Source organism: Aethalodelphis obliquidens, unplaced genomic scaffold, assembly GCF_003676395.1.
Source record: "Aethalodelphis obliquidens isolate GAN/ISIS:26980383/991018 unplaced genomic scaffold, ASM367639v1 scaffold40, whole genome shotgun sequence".
Lineage (NCBI taxonomy): Eukaryota > Metazoa > Chordata > Mammalia > Artiodactyla > Delphinidae > Aethalodelphis > Aethalodelphis obliquidens.
The window spans coordinates 15,335,666-15,354,237 of NW_020837984.1; the positions used below are offsets into that span (position 1 = coordinate 15,335,666).

At 50.9% G+C, this 18,572-nt stretch overlaps 1 protein-coding gene across 1 annotated transcript in view; it reads right to left on the reverse strand.

Annotated features, from left to right (window-relative positions):
- The window catches only part of ADD2 (adducin 2), a 111,289-nt gene that overhangs the window by 45,551 nt on the left and 47,166 nt on the right, over window positions 1-18,572 (reverse strand). Inside the window, exon 2 of the mRNA XM_027131947.1 lies at window positions 4,156-4,273. The gene's annotated coding sequence lies outside the window, so the exon portion shown is untranslated. The remainder of the gene's footprint in view (window positions 1-4,155; window positions 4,274-18,572) is intronic.

Here is an 18,572-nt window from a genome sequence, read left to right on the forward strand (position 1 = left end):
ACTTTGAAAAATACTGATATCAGAGATTCTAATATTATTAGTCCAGGGTGTGACCTCATCATCAGGATTTTTAGAAGTTCTCTGGGTGATTCTAATGGGAAGCCGGGTTGAAATACCACTGGCTAGATGTCAGTTGCTGTATCATGCAACAGAAGGCATCCATTCCAGGTGCTGGCCATTTCTAGCAAGACTGCCAAGGTGGCACTGCCTCCCATGGCTGTCCAGGCCTCCTCCTCCCACTGTATTCACCAGCTGCCGCCACACACCTGACCTGGGGCAGCAAGAGGGCTCCAAGTGCCACCACCACCTGCTTTTACAAGTTTACAAAACCATGACATCTGATCTTAATTCTGTCACTAATTAGTCAGCTCCTTGTGAAAGCCCTCACCAGATCTCCCCCAGTTAGCACCACCCTTACCAGCCATGTCGGTGGGATGGAGGATGGAGAAGGGAAGAAGGAGTCACCTTGCAGTGGCAGCCAAAACAAACCAACGGTCTCTAAGGAAATATTTTGAGACATATTTGGCAGGTTGCTAAAGTGTTTGAGGTTGTACTTAGTGACATGTAAAGGCAGATTCTTCATCTAAGTGAAGAGTGATTGAGTCCATCAGGGATGTTTCTGGTTGAATTAGCTCTGGACTAAAGTCAGCATCTGCAATGTTGCCTCGGTTCTGACATTCTCTAGTTCATGGACTTGGGCGAGTAATTTCCCTCTTTGGGTGTCACTTTGTCCATTCCTAAATAGGGGAGTGGACAGAATGGACCTCTGGGGCCCCTTCCAGTTCTGACACTATATGGAGAGAGACAGACTCATGTAGAAAAGGCAGAAGGATGGAGGATCTAGGTTTCCTGGAGCAAGAGACCTTCTTCCTGCATCTCCCCAGTTCCTCTTCCTCAAGCCAAATGCTGAAAGAGAAACATCTGCAAAGAGCACATATGACCTACTGACTGTTACCTTGTGGTTTCAAGTCAATCCCATGCACATGGGATGAGTTAAGAATACTTTACCCCCATCGTGCTCCCAAACAGCTTCATCTCTGGAACTTAGGAAGAGAGAAGAGACCGCAAGGTCAAACATAATGGGAATGCATCGGAGCCAGGCAGACATGGGGTCACCGCCCAGGTTCTTCTGGGAAGACACCGCTGCAGACCAAAATTCTTCCAGAGGCATTGCCCCCCTGCATCTGTCCCCTTTAATTCTCTTGGGCACCTTCACACCCCCGAATCTTTGATGTTATTTTTAAAATAGCAACAAGCAACCCCCCAATGGATACACTGGATGTGGGCATGGAGATCCCCGTGCCCCTCACAACGCCAAACCCCACTAGCTCCAGAACCACCTGAGCTGTCAGCTTCTCTGGGACCAGCACAGCCTGGTACTGAACCCTCCTGGACTAAATCCTTTTCATCCAGGCAGGAAAAAGCTGGTCCTCTCTCTTCCCTTTGGAGTGGCTGCACTTCCCAGGAATCAGGCTGTGAAGTCTCTGAAGTAGCTCTGGCCCACGAAGCATGAGGAACAAAGACCTTCCAGGCCCGATGGACAGGAACCTCCAGGCCTGCCTTCACTCGTTAGAGCCCAGCCCCACAGGGCTGCTCCAGAGGTGCTCCGATGGGGGAGGGGGTAGAAAATGGAAGCCCTGACTCCCTCTCCACGACAGCTGGGGCCTGGGCAAACTCTTCGGTTTTGTGAACCAAAGGCATTCTTCTGTGCTCCTTCTTTCCCTTCCCAAAATGTTGGGAGGTGGTCAAAGTTGTGTGCAGCACAGCTTAGTGGTTAAAACCAAGGACTCTGGAACCAGACCATGAATTCAAATCTTAGCTATGCCCCTTATTAGCTGTGTGATCTTGGGCAAGTTACCTAACCTCTCTGTGCCTCAGTTTGTCCATATATTAAACAGGGATTGCAACTATTTAACTTCTCTTTAGGTTGTTGTGAGGATTGGGTGAGTTAATGTATGTGAAGTAGTTCAAAAAGTTCCTGGTGCATAGCAAGTTCTATTAGCATTTGCTCTTATTATGTGTCATTTAGGGGCTAGAATCATCGTAGCATGAGGAACTCGAGTAATGAGAGGCTTATGATTCAATTGTAAACAGGTACACACCAAATAACTGTAATTATATGTTTTAGTCCCCAAACTAATTCAATCTTGAACTATATTAACAAAAAGAAAATCCAGAAAGAGACTAACGAGAATGCCTCGTTCTCTGACCAGATAGCGGGAACATGTCAACTGGGAGATCACAAAGGAAAAGGGGTAAGCAGGGTGCTAAAGATCACAGGATACCGGCGCTTGTGAGGCCAGGTGCGGCGTCATAAAGAATAGAAGGGGCCTCTGGCCCCAGTTCCTGGCACAGAGCTTCAAAAACACATGGGATTTCTAAAACGTCCAAAAGACATTAGGAGTGTCTTTTCTTAGTCATCGTGAGCCCCTTTCACCAAGTCTGAGTTTTTATGCAAATGTGGTGACTTATGGTGGGCACTTAGATATTTCAAGGGAGGGACTGGCCACTGAGAAGACCAAGCACATGATTAGAGGGTTGGAACTTCACCCTCATCCCAACCACAGAGGGAGGAGGGGAGAGGGGCTGGGGATTGCATTCAATCAAGTGGCAAATGATTGAATCAGTTGTGCCTGGTAATAACGCACACCGCCTTTAAAGAACCCTGGAGGGTAAGGCCAGGGGGAGCTTCCTGGTTGGTGAGCACATTGCTGGGCTGGATGGGGGTGTGGAAGCTCTGCACCACGCCCTCCACCCCCAGACCCTACCCTGCTTTTGTCTGGCTATTCCTGAGTTGGATCTTTTATAATTAAACTGCAATTGCAGTTATAGCGCTTTTGGTGAGTTCGGTGAGTTATTCTAGGGAATTATAGAAACTGAAAGGGAGGTTGTGGGAACCCCCAAATTTACAGTCAAGTTGGTTGGAAGTGCAGATGGCCTGGGGTTCACACCTGTAGCTGGCCTCTGAAGAGGGCGGAGCCTTGTTCATGACTTTGCCTTTTCTTACGTGCCCTTTTAACTCAGGGTAGTGTCAGAACTGGGTTGAATTGCAGGACATTCAATTGGTGTCAGAGAATTGGTGATGGAATAACACCAAGCAACTTCTATTTGTGATTTATTTTCATTCCCAGGACCACTCTATGAGGCAGACATTATTGTCCCAGCTTTACAGATTAAAAAAATCTGAATCAGAGAGGTTAACTAACTTGCTGAAGAGCACACAGATTAACAGTGGAGTCAGGATTTCAACCAGGCCTGTCTCTGGCCCCAGATCCTGCATTCCTCCACTCCAATTGTCCCTAAGTATCTGCTGGACTGCCATGTGGAAGAGGGATTAGGCTGATTCCTTAGAGCCTCGGGGGCCAGAACCAGGAAGCAAGTGGTTACTGTTGGCAGGCAGGCAGGCAGATTCTAGCCAAGGGTGCGAAGGTGAGCCTTCCACCAGCAGGAGCTGCTCAGTAACGAGAAGGTGGGACAGGCTGCCTCATTAGGTGGTGAGCTCTCTCCTTGGAGTCAGGGTGACTACAGGATGCTATAGTGGGGCTTCTGCCCTGCTCGGGGTTGGACCGGTGACCTCTAAGGTCCTTCTGATTCCATGGTAGCTCTTTTTCTTATTGAAGTGTAGTTGATTTACAATGTTATGCCAATCTCTGCTGTACAGCAAAATGACTCAGTTTTAGACATATATACATTCTTTTTTAATATTCTTTTCCATTATGATTTATCCCAGGAGATTGGATATAGTTCCCTGTGCTATACATTAGGACCTTGTTGTTTATCTGTTCTAAATGTAATAGTTTGCATCTGCTCACCCCAAACTCCCAGTCCACTCCTCTCCCTCCCTCCTCCCCCTTGGTAACCACAAGTCTGATCTCTACATGTCTGTGAGTCTGTTTCTGTTTTGTAGATGGGTTCATTTGTACCATATTTTAGATTCCATATATAAGTGATAGCATATGGTATTTGTCTTTCTCTTTCTGACTTACTTCACTTAGCATGATAATCTCTAGTTGCACATGGTAGCTCTTGAGTCAGCAGGATCGGGGCAGTTCATGGCGATGACCTGAGTGTCTGGAAGCTCATCCTGGTGAGATGGACCCAATCAAGAAGTGTGTCTCACCCCCCCATCACCACTGAAAACTACCGACTAATTACCAGGAGGCTGGAGCAGCCTTGCCCCAGGCTGCCTCTTCTCAGCGCTCAGCCTGCACACTCCGTTCCACTCCCAGGGTCACCGATTGCATCTACAGGATCTCAAGCATCCGGGTAGAAACTGGAAGACACAAAACACAACAGATATCAGGGTGTTGTCTGCACCACCATGACTCTTCACCCTGTTTCTGCAGCACCATTAGTTGCTGATTTATTTTAAGGACTGCTGGGAAATTCTTGAAAATGAACTGAAGCCGAATTTTTTATTTTAAAAGCAAATTGTGTCTACAAAAAGGTAAAGAAAGCTTCATTATCTTTACAATCAGGATCAAAATTCCTTTCAAAGAGAGGAATTGGGAAATCCCTTTGCTGAGTGTTGGCCGAGGGAGCCCAGAGGAGGGCGGCTGCTCTGTCCGGTGCAGGGAGCAGAATGTGGAACTCCGCGCAAGCCCAGAAAGCACATGCTGCTGGGCTAGAAGGGATTGGCCCCTTCCTGACACCCCCCAGAATACGTCACTAACAGCTACCAAACTCACAGATGCTGGTGTGACTGATTTTTGCATGCAGCCCAAAGAGGCAGAAGAAGCCCAAAGAATCTCAAACCCCAGGAAAGTGGGAGGGTTTCGAAGTTACACAGACCATGAATTGGTGGATTCAAGACAATGTCACCTACTGTTCAAGGGGAAGAAAGGCCCCAGCTAATTAATACCTGGGTAACAGGTCATAAAGTACTACTGAAGGAGGAATGTAAAGTTGTTAATGTCTTATTAAGAAGGGCGAGTTACTAGTCCAAAACTCCTGGGGACCAAGGTCATCAAAGAGTTAATCATCAAAATGCTTTAGAATAAAAGACAAGTGATAGGTTTTTTGTTTGTTTTTTTCACTTGGGTGCCTGTTGTTTAGACCCAGGGATGCTTGTCTCACCCAGAGCCAGTGTCCCATCCCCACCCCCACACCCACCCCCTCCGTGGCTCTGAGGGCCTGGCCCTGCTGTCCTGCCTCACCAGCAGCTCAGCTCCACCCCAGACCCCATACTGCCCAGAAAGCAGCACTTGGGAAGACTAGTCTCACCCAGGAGGGGCAAGGAGAATTCGTCTCAGCAGGTCCAGTGTGTGTGAGGGAAACCAAGATGCTGCATGACCCCTGAGGCACAGCTGCCTTCTCAGCCCTGCTGGGCACTCGGGGCTCAGCATTCCAGTGCTGAGAGGGCCCCTGAGCTCAGTCCCAATGGTCATGCCTCTAGCTAGGGACCTGGCAGTCGCTTTCAAAAGCTCTTCTCTATGCTCTATGTGTGTAGCTGCCAGCTGGGGCTCTCCTCCCATGGGCCTCATTTTTAGCTAGAACAGAGTCACTGCCACCACTTAATGCTGCTTCTGTCCACTGCCTACCAATATGGGAGCCCTCCCTGGGGGGTTTGCTGACATACCTCTGGATGCCCTGCTTTCTATGGGTGGCCACTGACCCGCCTTAAAGACCAATCCTGCAGCCAGATAAGTTGTCTTACATGAAGCTCCAGCTCCCTTCCCTTCACCGACAGCCCCTGCCACAGAGATGTGAGGTTGTCCCGTCCCTGTTAAGGCTTGGATTTTCAGAGTCTGAGCTATTTCTTGTGTCCACAGAGAGAATTAAACTTTTGTCCCCAGAAGGAACCTATGCCATTCAGGTAAGAAGAGAGACATCTGTCCCACAGAGAAGTATACACTGAATGCTGAATAATTCCTTCCTGATCTCCATCAGTATTGAAATTCTACCATTAGTGTTCCATTCCTTGGGTTATAGCATTAACCCCTGATTACAATGAAAATAGCCCTGAGAGATATTGTAGGCAAAGGCATTATTTTAAACATTCTCCTGTGTTACCAAATCGGTCAAATCTCTGATTGCAGTCAGGCTGGGCAGGGCCAGGAAAGGTACCAGATCAGCAAAAGAGGTCTGATGCCAGGGTCACTCAGGAGGGTCCAGCACCAGCTGCGGTCCTGGGTGGGCCTCGGGGGATCCTGGCCTGACAGAACCCTCTGAGCTGTGCCTGCTGTGGTTTTGAGGCCAGGATCATGATACACTGAGTCCTTGGCTTCCCCAGCACGTGCTTCAAGAGGCGAGCTCACCCAAGCTTCCAGCCACCTAGGCCCCGTGGGCAGAGCTGAGAAGCAAGGGGTGCCCCATGTAGTGAGAATGCCAGACCCCTCCACCTCGGGGCCACCTGCTCACTACTCTCAGTGCACAACCAAGCCAGCTGGAAAGCAGGAGTTGGGACACGAGGTTTCAGCCCTAGCCGGCTGCTCACTAGACTGTGGCCTTTGCCCACCTGTATGTCCCACAGCCACCTTGAAAATGACCCGTCGGAGCAGACCATCACTCTGGCCAACCCTGCACCAGAGCCTCCTTCCTCCAGCCAGCGTCTCCTTCCTGCCCCCCACCCAGCTGGCCACCCACCAAGGGCCCCAGAAGGCAGCCTTGTCTCCTCCCTCTTCATGCCCTGTGTACCTACTCTGTCACCAAATTCTCTGGTTTTGTGTCCTAAATATCTCCCCACCCAGAGTACCACGCCCCGAATCAAGCCAGTGTCATCCCCATCCCTTTCACGGTCTCTGCCTAGCCTTTCCTCTCTCATACCCTCCAGCCAATCAGTAGCCAGAGTCACTATAATGCAAATCTGGCTCATGTCCGTCATTGCCCTGTATCCCCGCCCCCCACCCAACTCATCCATGGCTCCCCGTCACCTGAGGCAGCGTTCCTGCACCTTTTTTTCTAATTTCTGCTCCTCTATCCAAAATTTAGTCAAATTTAGACTGTATTACAAGAGTGACAGCTATCCTTTTTATATTTATCAAATAAAATGTTAACTCTGATTTTGCTCTTTTAAACCAAATGTGTGGCCCATGTAGGAAATTCAAACCAGCCCATTCCCGACCAGGGCACCGGGGATCATGTTTCTCTCTCTCTGGCCACTCCCTTCCTCTTGAGGACGGCACCCTGCAGAATGAAGTCCCTCTCAGCTGGTACACAAAGCCCCATGGGCCTCCCAGTGCCTGCCCCCACCCTCCCTGCCTACCACTGGTGCTCTGGGGGCTATTCCCAGGACCCAGAAGGCACCAGGGTGGTCCCCGTCTTTGTCCTTGCTGGTCTCTTCCTGGAGCACTCTTTCTTCTTTGCCATCATCTCCCTTCGGCTCAGGTTGTCCTCTCCTCCCAGAAGCCTTCCCTCCACACCCCTGTCCCTTACGCTCTCCCATCACCGTTACCCTCCTCTTTCATTCCACTTATAATCCGACAGCAACAATCTATTACCATGAGCTCCTAGCAGGCAGGGCCTGTGCCTTTGCCATTTCTCTATTCCTTGTGTTGCTATGGGGCCTGGTGCCAGGTAGGTGCTGAATAAATGTTATTTGAACTAAAACTCAACTAATGGTGAATTGGGACGAGTTAGGATGGCAGAGCAGCACCGTCCAGGCCCTGGGGTCCCAGAGGTGAGTAAGGCCCTAGGGGAGTCCAGGGAACAGCTTGGGAGACAGACCCCTGAGCAGCCCATTTCAGAGTAAGCTGATAATGGGGCGTGTGTGGCAGGCACCCTAGAGCCTAAATCACCTCCTCTAAAATAACATGTTCTTTTGTTATGTAACCCAAATGGCTGGGCCTGCTCGGGCAGCCATTCTTCTTGCCTATTTTGAGACAGAATTCCAGTAATTGACTGGAGCTCTAACAAAGCCAACTCCACAATATAGCACCAATTGTGGCCACACGGAGGAGAAGGTAATAGACACCCTTGGCTCAGCCCCGCCCCCTTATCCATCCCTCTCACCTCGTCCCTCCTCTGCCCTCGTAGCTCCTCCTCTGCCCCAACCCCCAACACAGGACCCTCAGCTGCCCGCTCAGGGGAGCCCTGGAACTCCCTCTGGGCATCTCCAGTTTGCACCCTCACACTCTTGAGACTACTCAGCAAAGACTCTGCTGGGATTCACCCTCCTAGGAGAGCAGCCGGGGATCACCAATCATGAACGACGCTCCCTGTCACGGGTCATTTTCTTCCCTGTCCCACTGAAGACCACGTATATGTCACCAGTGGAGTATGAAATCACTTTTCTGCGGGTCGTTCCTTGTAGCTATAAAAGGAACAGAAGGTCGCGAAGAGGATGCTCAAGTTGTCTGACTTTTGGTTAAAGTCTGTTTCAGCCCCGTGAGCCCACAACGGAGCCGAGTGCCCGTCTCCTGCCACTTCAGTGGGAGGCGTCCCGACGGGAGCCGACAGTCTGTAACACACGCACCCCAAGCCCGAAGCAGAAAGACGTGGCAAGTGGTCCTTGCGCAGATGCTCCCACTGCTGCCATGGGCACGGCCACCCCCTGGGTGGTGCCAGCCTCTGAAGCCCCAGGTCCCCGGCCCCACAGGTCAGCTCCAGACAAGGACAGCACGGCATTTGCTTCAAGCCCGAGACTTAAAGTCAGAGCCCAAACTCACCGATCCCTGAATGAAACTTCCAGAAGTGAGGGAGGAGCTGGCCAAGGCCCTGCTGCCGTTACTTTGCAGAGTAAATGGAGACCGTTGAACAAGGGACCGGACCACACCCTGCCTGGTCTGTTCAGATAAAGAGAAAGCTCATGCCCCTGGGTGGTGGGATTACGGCTGGAGTTTATCAACAGCTTCTTCACGTACTTCTGAATTTTCCACAGTTCTGCATAAGGCATTAACTGCTGTGACCACTTAGGATGAAAATAGTTTCAAAGAAGAAAGGGCAAAGGAGGAAGGAGAGAGTCTCCCTCTGTCCATCTCCGGAGACCCCCTTGGCTGGAAGAATCCTTGAACCCCCTGACTGCTGCAGGCCTAAGAAGGAAGACATTATTCAATCTAAAAAATTGGGGCTGTTAAACCCAAATAGGTATTGGAGCCGTGCCCAGCCCTTCTCATCAGTGCTGCGGTGAAGGGCCCATCATCCTGGTTTTCAGGTGAGGAAACTGAGGCTCAGGAAATGGAGTGACTGGATCAGGACCACAGAGCTATTGGGAATCATCGCATTACCGAGCGATACATACATAGATCATTACAACACCGGGGGTGGGGGACAGTGCTCCAGTACAGGCTCGTGAGCCACGGGGTTCCAGGGGGGTCTCAACCTTGATGCGCCAGCATGAGCTCTAACACACTTGCCAGGTATCCCTGCCACCAGTCACCAAACCATGCGGACCTCATGCGTTCAGTGAAATGAAAGAAAGGGGGATTCAGGAAACCCTGGTGATGCAGAGACAATCCTGAACCAGCAGGATGGCTGGGCTCAGCCTTCAAACACTCAGTCCTTTCAGTGAGGAGGTCAGCCAAACTTGCACACTATGTGGATGAAAGATCATCCAAAGGCCCGTCTAATTGAACTGACACGTCCTCTGATTCACTGTTCCACACCTCAGGCTGTCCTAGAATCCAATCACAGGTACTTTTAAGCGGTCGTCTCATCTGCCTTTTGCCTTCAGGAAAGCCTGTACCCAAAAACCCATGGAGCCATATTTTGAAAAGCTTCACCTTGGTCAAATTCAAACACAAAACAGTCGATTCTGCTTTGGGGCCTAACCTGAGAGCATTTGTCCTTCATGTGGCAGGACCACTCTTGCCCCCAACTCCACCTCCAGCCAAGAAGTCCAGGGAACAGCTATTGGATGCTGTGTCCTCTATGTCTAATAGTATGAACCACATCCTCGGCAGACGAGGTTTGTTGGCTATCAATCCTGCTTCTGCCAGGCACGCTGTCCCAAGATCTACAGAGCAAGGAGGACTGATATGCCCGGCCCCCAAACAGTATACATCCGTGTTCTGCTGAGGAGGCATCTTCCTCCTCTGTGAAACAGGACCATAATGTCATCAGGCAGAACCAGACTAGGATGAGAAGGCCAAACTTAAAAGACATCAAGAGGAGACAAAATGGAAAGAGATCTACTACCTGGATTTCTGATTCACTGAGCCAATGAAAACATCCATGGCTGGAAGTGTTCTCCAGAAGGACTAGCACATAGTAAGTGCTCGACCAATCCCCGATATCCTCACTCCAAGAACCCTCCCAGATCTGCCTTTGGGATCTGCCCTGCATTTTCCCAATGTTGGGAGTAGAGAGATTTAAGGCAAGCAGAGAGAAAATTAAGAACTATTACAGGGAGTGGGGATGGGATGGGATGGTAAATTACTCAAAAGGAGTCCAAAGCTATCTCATTACATTAAGAGCCCAGGGAGTTGGCTGTACCACGCAACATCGTCGCTAAGATCCAGGCTCTGGAGAGCATTAAGGGCCCAGGATCAAATCCCAGCTCTGCACCTTTCCAACGTTACTTAGTTTCTCTAAACCTCAGTTTCTTCATCTGTACAATGGAGACAGGAACGGTACCTCCTCAGAGGATCATATGAGGCAATTTATGTAAGGACGGGCTCTGTACAGGGTCTGGTAGATAATAACTGCTCAATAAATGTTACGTGCTACTATTCAATCAGTCCTCATGTGGTCTGTGACAATATAACAATTGAATCTTTAAATCACAGTCTGGACTCCATCTTGCCATCAAGCGTACATCTGGGCTGACTGCCCCATCAAATGTTCTCAAGGGAATGTCAAAGAATCTGTGAAACTGAGCTTAATACAATTACACGGGTTATGTCTGCTGCTGAATTTCTGTACTAAAGACACAGGTAGATTTAGGGCTGATTATGCATTTTTAAATGGTGGGCTCCACTTTTCCATCTGAGCAGGTAGTCTAGAGCTTCCACTGCTGCTTGCGCCAATGCTGAGAATGCCTGGACTGGGTGTGGGCTTTTCCAGCTAATTCTCTGACCCTCTCAACCCGACATTTATTGTAGGTACAAAAGGCTGTATCCAGTCATCACCATGCTTGTGCCTTGGGAAGGGCTTCTGGAGACTCTTAGCAGTCAAGCTTGGAACTCAAGAGAAAGGGGTGAGTCTCTCAGTCTGGGAAAAATGAAGGTGGCAAAAGACTGCAAGCCAAGGCAGAAGATCAGGAAGGGTATAAAGAGGAAGAAGGCAAGGGGAGATCCCACCCTCCGCATTCAAAGCAAGGGTAGTTAAAACAAATTAGATGAGGCTTCACATGCTGGTTAGTAGACAAACGGCATGTGTGAGCCCAAGGCAGGAGGCAGATCAAAAGTGCCAAGTGATGAAACCACGTTAAATACTCATCTAAGTACCTTCTTTAATGATAAACACCCACAAGGCACTTAGCCATGCAGGCTGTCTCATGGAAACATGTACCTATACAGTGTTAAATGAAAAAGGTTTTGGGGTGGAATCTATATATACACATATATCTTTTTAAGTGCCCGCTATGCCCAGGCACTGTACTTAGCACGGCCCTGCCGTAAGCCTGGCGTTCCAGAGCCCATGCTGCGCTGTGGGGGGAGGGACTGAGCAGCTGTGTGACCTTGGGCACTGTGGGCTTCATTTCTAAGTGGCGGCCATAGCAGTACCGCTCTCATGAGAATGTCTCACCTGCATTTCTGGGTGGCCTTTTCATGAGGGATTTAGAACTTGGCTCAGCTGCCAGCATCCTAATGAAACCATGCACCTGTCCAGGGCACATTTGCCTCTGCCCCCTCGTGCCCCCCACAAACACACACCATGCACGTGGGCCTTCAGAGCTCAAGCCCGGTTGTACGCTCCCTGGGCTGCTCACCCGGGCACACCAGCAGGTGGCCTGGTAACATCTCCCCTGTGGTTCTGGCCCCTCCTGGACTCTTGGATGTTGCTTCTGGCTCTCCTTGACTTGGAGCCCCATCTTGGGGTTGCAGGACTCAGCTCCGTGCCCTCCAGAGAGCTGAGCATCCAGCCTGGGCAGGTCCACAGAGAGAGTTCCCACCAATCCCTGCCCCGAGCAACGTCCCCGGCCGTGGCTATGCATGTGGTTCTTTGACACAGATGGGAGGCACTGTGTCAGTCACTCGCTGCTGAGTAAGATGTGCTCCATCCTCCGGGCACCAACAAGTGGGGGTCCCCCGACCCCCAGGCAGTGTGTGGTGGGTGCAGAAGGGCCCACACCGGATCTGGGCCTTCTTTGTGCCCAGCCTCCCTGGGCAGTGGGCCAAAGAGTCCTGGTGCTATCTCTCTCCTCCACCTCTTGAATCTTCCATAATTCCTGAAGCATTTAATCATGCTTCTGAATGGTGAAGCATATGGTAAAGAGCACAGATTCTGAGGCAGGCTGCCCGGTTTGTAGGCCAAGTTCAACTCTACTAGCTGTGAGAACTTAGGCGAGTTCCTGAACTACTCCGAGCTTCAGTTTCCTCATCCGTAAAGTGGGGGTGGTAATTACAGTAGCAGCCCTGAGGGGGTGTTGCAATCCAATGGATTCGTCCATGTGAAACATGTAGGGCAAAATGTCGTAGAAAAGGCATCAGTAATGCTGGTACTATCTGGCAGTGTTCAGCAGTACGGCTAAATCAGTACGCCAGGCTGGACTAGCTGCGGAGGGTGAGCTACGGCAAGGGGCTGGAAGCATCTGCCTGGGAATGTTCCAGAGGGGTCTGCAGTGGGTTGAACAGTGGCCCCTCCCCTCAAAAAATAGGTCCATGTCCCAACTCCTAGAACCTGCGAATGGGACCTGATTTGGAAAATGGATTTTTATTCATGTAATTAAATTAAGAATCTCAAGAGGAAATCATCCTGAGTTATCCCGGGGGGCCCTGAGTCCCATCACGACTGTCCTTACAAGCCGCATGAAGATGGATGCAGAGATCTGAATGATGCAGCCACAGGGCAAGGAAGACCAGGAGCCACCAGAAACTGGAAGGGGAAAGAAAAGATTCTCCCTTAGAGCTCTGGCGGGAGTTCAGCCCTGCTGACACCTTGATTTCACAAGGTGTGGCCTCCTTGTGGCCTCCCCAGCTGTTTCAGCTTCTCGGACCCTAAAATGCACACCCTGCCTGAGGATCTTGCTGACCAGCAGACGCTGATTCAATCAGCGGGTCCGGAGTGAGGCCTGAGATTGTGCATTTCTCAAAAGCTCCCGGGCGAGGTTGATACCGCTGGTCTACAGACCATGCTTTGAGCAGCAAGGGTATAAGAGCCTATGGTCATCAGCAGCACGACGATGGCAAAGGGGACCCCTAAAACCAAAAGTTCAGGATTTGTAGATGCAGCGAGCCACCCTGCAGGGCCACCGTGTGGCAGCGAAGGAGCCCAGCTTTCAGCTGCAGGGTGCAAGTCGTTGACCTCTGATGATACGGCTCCCTGGGCTTAGCCGATGCTTCTACATTGAACAGCAGCTCACTGGGCCAGGGCTAATGGCTTCTGACTGCTGCAGTTCATCACTCTCTAAGAGGGTCAACCAAGACGTGGTTTCATCTTTTTGGACGGAAAAAAAACAAAACAAAACACCAGATTATCTCTGGCTTACGAAGGGCCCAGAACAATTCCCGGGAGAATGGAAACTTTGATGACAGAATCCCAGTGCTCTAATTGCAATGAACTTGATGGAGACTTCTACATCAGTACTTTTTTTTTTAATGTTTAATTATTTTCTTTATTTTTTTGGCTGTGTCGCATCTTAGTTGCGGCATGCGGGATCTTCGTTGAGGCATGCGGTATCTTTCGTTGTGGCGTGCGGGCTCTTCGTTGTGGCACACGGGCTCCTCTCTAGCTGTGGCATAAGGGTTTTCTCTCTCTAGTTGTGATGTGCGGGCTCCAGAGCACACGGGCTCTGTAGTTTGCGGCACGCGGGCTCTCTCGTTGAGGCGCGCTAGCTCAGTAGTGGTGGCGCGTGGGCTTAGTTGCCCCGTGGCACATGGGATATTAGTTCCCCGACCAGGGATCGAACCCGCGTCCCCTGCATTGGAAGGCGGATTCTTTGTCACTGGACCACCAGGGAAGTCCCTACATCAATACTTTTGCCATAATGTTTTTATGGAGTGAAAAGCACCTGGTCCAAAAAGAAGGCGAGAGTGTGCCTCTAACATAGCCTGAGCTCTTCCATGACTGAGTACCTAGAAGCTCAGCTTGATAGACAAGAGAGGAAAGGCGGCTGCACGGATGCCCCAGATGACGGTGGGAGTGGAGGAACTTTACCCCATAAAAGAGCCTAGGTTTAAAACTGAAAACAAAAAAGCCTGGTCCACCAAGTCCAATGTAAGAATAGGCAGAAGAAGATACAGATGTCCCTTGGCCTGAAATCTCCCCACATTCATTTCCCCACTCATCTCTTTCTCCAGAACTTGCTCCTTCAATCCAATCCACACCCATGGTTATATGTCTAAAATGCTTCACAAAAACCATCCATGTCTTCTTGTCCGTAGCCAGATGGTCCCCAGGCTTTATGCCATGTACCAGCTCCCATGTACCAGCAGCACCGCCCTAGGAGAGCTTGAGTCCTCCTCTGCCTTCAGTGGGAAAGAACATGGGGATTGGTTTCCAGCACCTGCTGTGGGCTGGGGGCAGGGGGGTGGCACCACGCCATTTCGTTTTTGTTTTATTTTGCGGTACGTGGGCCTCTCACTGTTGTGGCCTCTCCCGTTGCGGAGCACAGGCTCCGGACGCGCAGGCTCAGCGGCCGTGGCTCACGGGCCCAGCCGCTCCACGGCATGTGGGATCTTCCCGGACCGGGGCGCGAACCCGCGTCCCCTGCATCGGCAGGCGGACTCCCAACCACTGCGCCACCGGGGAAGCCCGCCATGCCATTTCTTTCTGGACAGGCTTTCAAGCTCCTCAGGTTGGCACTGAGGTGCCATCTTCCCGCTCCTACTACATGAAAGGCCCAGCCCAGCCCAACAGACAGCCCCTCCCTCTCCACCCCAACACAGCACCTGCATCCCTGCCTCTGCAGCCTGGCTCAGGCCAGACCTCTCCTCTCCCCCTGGTCAAGGTCCTTCTATTCTCTCCCTCTTCTCAGCTCCAGGACCTCTCATTTGTCACCAAAGTGGCATCTTTTCCAGCTATTGCTCATCTCTGTATATGTCAGGACAAAAATGACTAACGCATGAGTGTCCCCAGCTCTTCCCCCACCACGGGCCTTCCTCCCTGACTGTCAAGAGCCTGCCTCACCTCCTCGGTTCTTTGGGCTTCGTAATGCAGAATGGACAGGAAGGGAAGCGGGGAGAGAACGAGAGGTAAGCCCTTCAAGGAAGCCGGAGAGGAGAGCGCGTGAGGCCTGAGGGCAGCGGGCAGAGAAGCGTGGATTCATGGGAAGCGTTGCCGTGCTCTGCACACTCCCCGTTTCACAGGAAATGCAAAACCTGGAGTTATTACAAAGGGCTTCCGGTTACTTAGTCTGCCCTTGAGCCACAGCCGTGCTCTCAGTTCAGACCTCCTGGGACATGGCTGTGTGAGTGTCCTATTCCCAGCCTGGAGGAAGGACCATTTCCTGCCCCTGTCTGCCAGGGACTGGGGTAGGTCCCAAGGGCAGGGCTGGGAGAACCCCTCACTTCACAGGTAAAGAGCCTGAAGCCCAGAGATGGGGGACTGTTAGCACCTCAAACTCCACTGCAGCTGACATCTGTGTGAGCGGTTTGTCCCGAGCTGAGGACAAAGCTAACACCACTTGCCTTCTTCAGGAAGAGAACACCTTAGGCAAGGGGATGTCCAGCCAATCCAGTCTGACAGGTACTGATTGAAGACACTCCATGAAAACGGTGCCTTGTGTGAAAATCCGTTAAACATGCTAGAAAAGCCTGATGTGGACACTGCCCTGTTGTGAATTATTTTATGATGGGAAGCATCGCTTTGCACAGACAGTGACCGTCACTGGTCATGGGTGAGGCCCTTTGACCCCTTTGCCTTTGGGTTCAGCTCTCCACCCACAGGTATGAACCCTTTTCTGTCTCCTCTTTCTCTTCCGTTCCCCCTCTTGTACCTACCCCTCATCCCCACAGCCACAAACACCTTCCCTGAAGTCTTGCCACGTTTTCCCCCATAAAGGCAAGCCCAGCACAGAACAAGGCAGGTGTACCCTGAGAAGGTTTGTTTCTGATGCTGGGATGGGGAGTCTCATTAAAGACCACTGTGGCCTTATTGGCCTGATCTTCCCATCGGCACACCCTTGAGGACACTGAGCTTCTCTCTCTCATTGAACGTCAGAGTTAACAGGGAGTTCAACTGGCCTGGGCTGCTCCCAGCCTAACCATTTCTCAGCCTTCCCTGCCGACGCCTGCAGGCTCCACGTCATCTGGCTTCCTGCTGGGTTGGGGGCAGTAGGAGGCACTGACCCAAGATTTGTGGGGGGAAGATGCCAGAGTATTTCCTCCCTCATTCTCTGCCTCAGGCAGCATCCCCTCCATGGCCCCAGCTCTTGCCCCAGAGGCCCCCACGTTCCAGCTTCCACAGAGTGGCCCTGGCCCCTGGGCTGGGATGACACCCCCTCCTCCCCTTCTCCCTCCAGCTTCGAGGAAGAAGAAACATCCCACTGGGGCTAACCTCGGGGCTACCTTCTCATACCCTATCTGTTTCAGCTCCTCCATTACTTGTGTAACTGTCCTGCATTCAATTCCCTCTGTCGACATACTTGAAGAAGTTCCTATTTTCCTTGTTAGACCCTGACTGATACACAGCCCAACGCTCCCCTCCCACGTCTTTAAACCTATGAGAAAACTGAGCCCAAGAGGGTGGGATGTGTCCAACGAAAGACGCACTAATACTTAGTTGTCTGTGACTGGACTGGGTCTCCAGGCTCTGTCCTCCTCGTCTCTGCAGAATGTGGCACGGGGTGCTTGCTTTTCACTTTCAAGCCCAAAGAGTCACGAGTCATTGGGATCAAGTGTGAAATACGTGACTTCCAAGATACAACCACAGTTGTAATTCGTTCACATTCTAAACACACCCTCTGGACATGAGGAGTGCTTTCAACCTCCACTGTGGGAGATGGAAACACATCAATTAGAATAGCCCAGGAGGTAACCACAGCCAGGTCACCTCCTGCTTCCTGTGCCTCAGTTTCCATATCGAAGGGATTAAAAGTGACACAAAATGACCATTTCCAGAAGCATTTAAACACCTCTCTTAATATATGCAGCAAAATTCAACTCCTCAGATTTTTTTGGACCAGATGGTTTCTCAACTCTGCAAAGTAGGTTTAATTTAATAATTATTTAAATATGCCATATATTTTAAATACATAGAGCTTCTACTAATTAACACTTCATAATCTCTCCAGAGTCCCACAGGCAATTGTTACCACGTTTAACTGGTGAGAGATAGTGTCAAGAAAATGAACCCTATTTCCTTTCCTAATAGCAGCCCGTGAATAGTCTATGTGCAGTATCTCGTCTCTTCTGCCCGTGTGAACGCAGTGGCGGGAAAAGACGAGTGTGACCCCCTGGGGTTGGATGATGGAGACATGTGAGCAGAGCATCACCTCAGGTTCTCTGAACAATGATGTTCTTCAAAAGGGCCGATGGGGCCACGATTCGTTACACAGATGCATCTAAGGTAAACAGGGACCTGACGAGCAGACACAGACATACGTGCACCTAGGTAGACGCAAACACAGCACTTGTATGAAGAACCCAGTCACAGGGCAAAATGAGCCCAGTTTGTGTAAGCCTGAGAGGCAGGGCAGACTAAACCCAGGCGCAGAGTGGGAGCGAGGGGCGCTCTTCCCCCAGATCTCACCAGGCTGCCTAAACATCCTTACCCTACTCCTCTGTGCCTGAAGTTCCATCATTTAGAGGTTTATTTGCCTAATATGTCTTCTCCTTTGAAAGGCCATCCCTCTTGGGACATTCAATTGGATATTTGTCCTTTCTACCGATTCATCACTGTGACCTAATGAGCGAGCTTTCTTCCTGGGGCTTTGCAGACATCCAGGGCTCATAGGCCCCCAAGGAGGACATGGCACACTTAGGGGTGCCCACTGGGAGGATGCAGGCTGCCTTACTTTATTGTAAAAGGGACCCTGAGCACCTGGGAGTGGAGAAAAAGGGGTACCTAGGAGTTGCTGGGGCACCGAAAAGGGAGGGAGGCGGGAACGTCTGCGTACCCAGGGCTCTGTCTAGGACAGGCTCCCACCCCCCATGCTCATTACAGCCTCAGGATGCTGCTTCTCTGGGGGAAAAGGAAAAGATGTGAGCAAAAGGTCGACAATGCAACCGGGGATAAAAATGACAGGAAAGACTGCGTGTGATGGAAGAAAAGCTCATTGTGTGGAAACTTCTTTCTTGAAAATCTAAAAATAAAGACCTAGAACAGGCTTCCACCTGTCACGATACTGGAAGTTCTCAGAGGGAAGCCCTGCCTGGTTTTGTTCCACACTGTATTCCAGCACCTAGAACGGTGCCTGAGAGACGGGAGGCGCTCTATAGGAATTGGTTACGTGAATGAGGTGGGACAGACAAACACACAACGGGAGCTCTTCCAGGCCTTCCAATCCCATGTCTGAAGGCCCACCGACCATCCATGGCTGCTCCGTCTCTTGCTGGAGTTATGGATGGCTCTGGGGAAGAGGAAGCCCACTC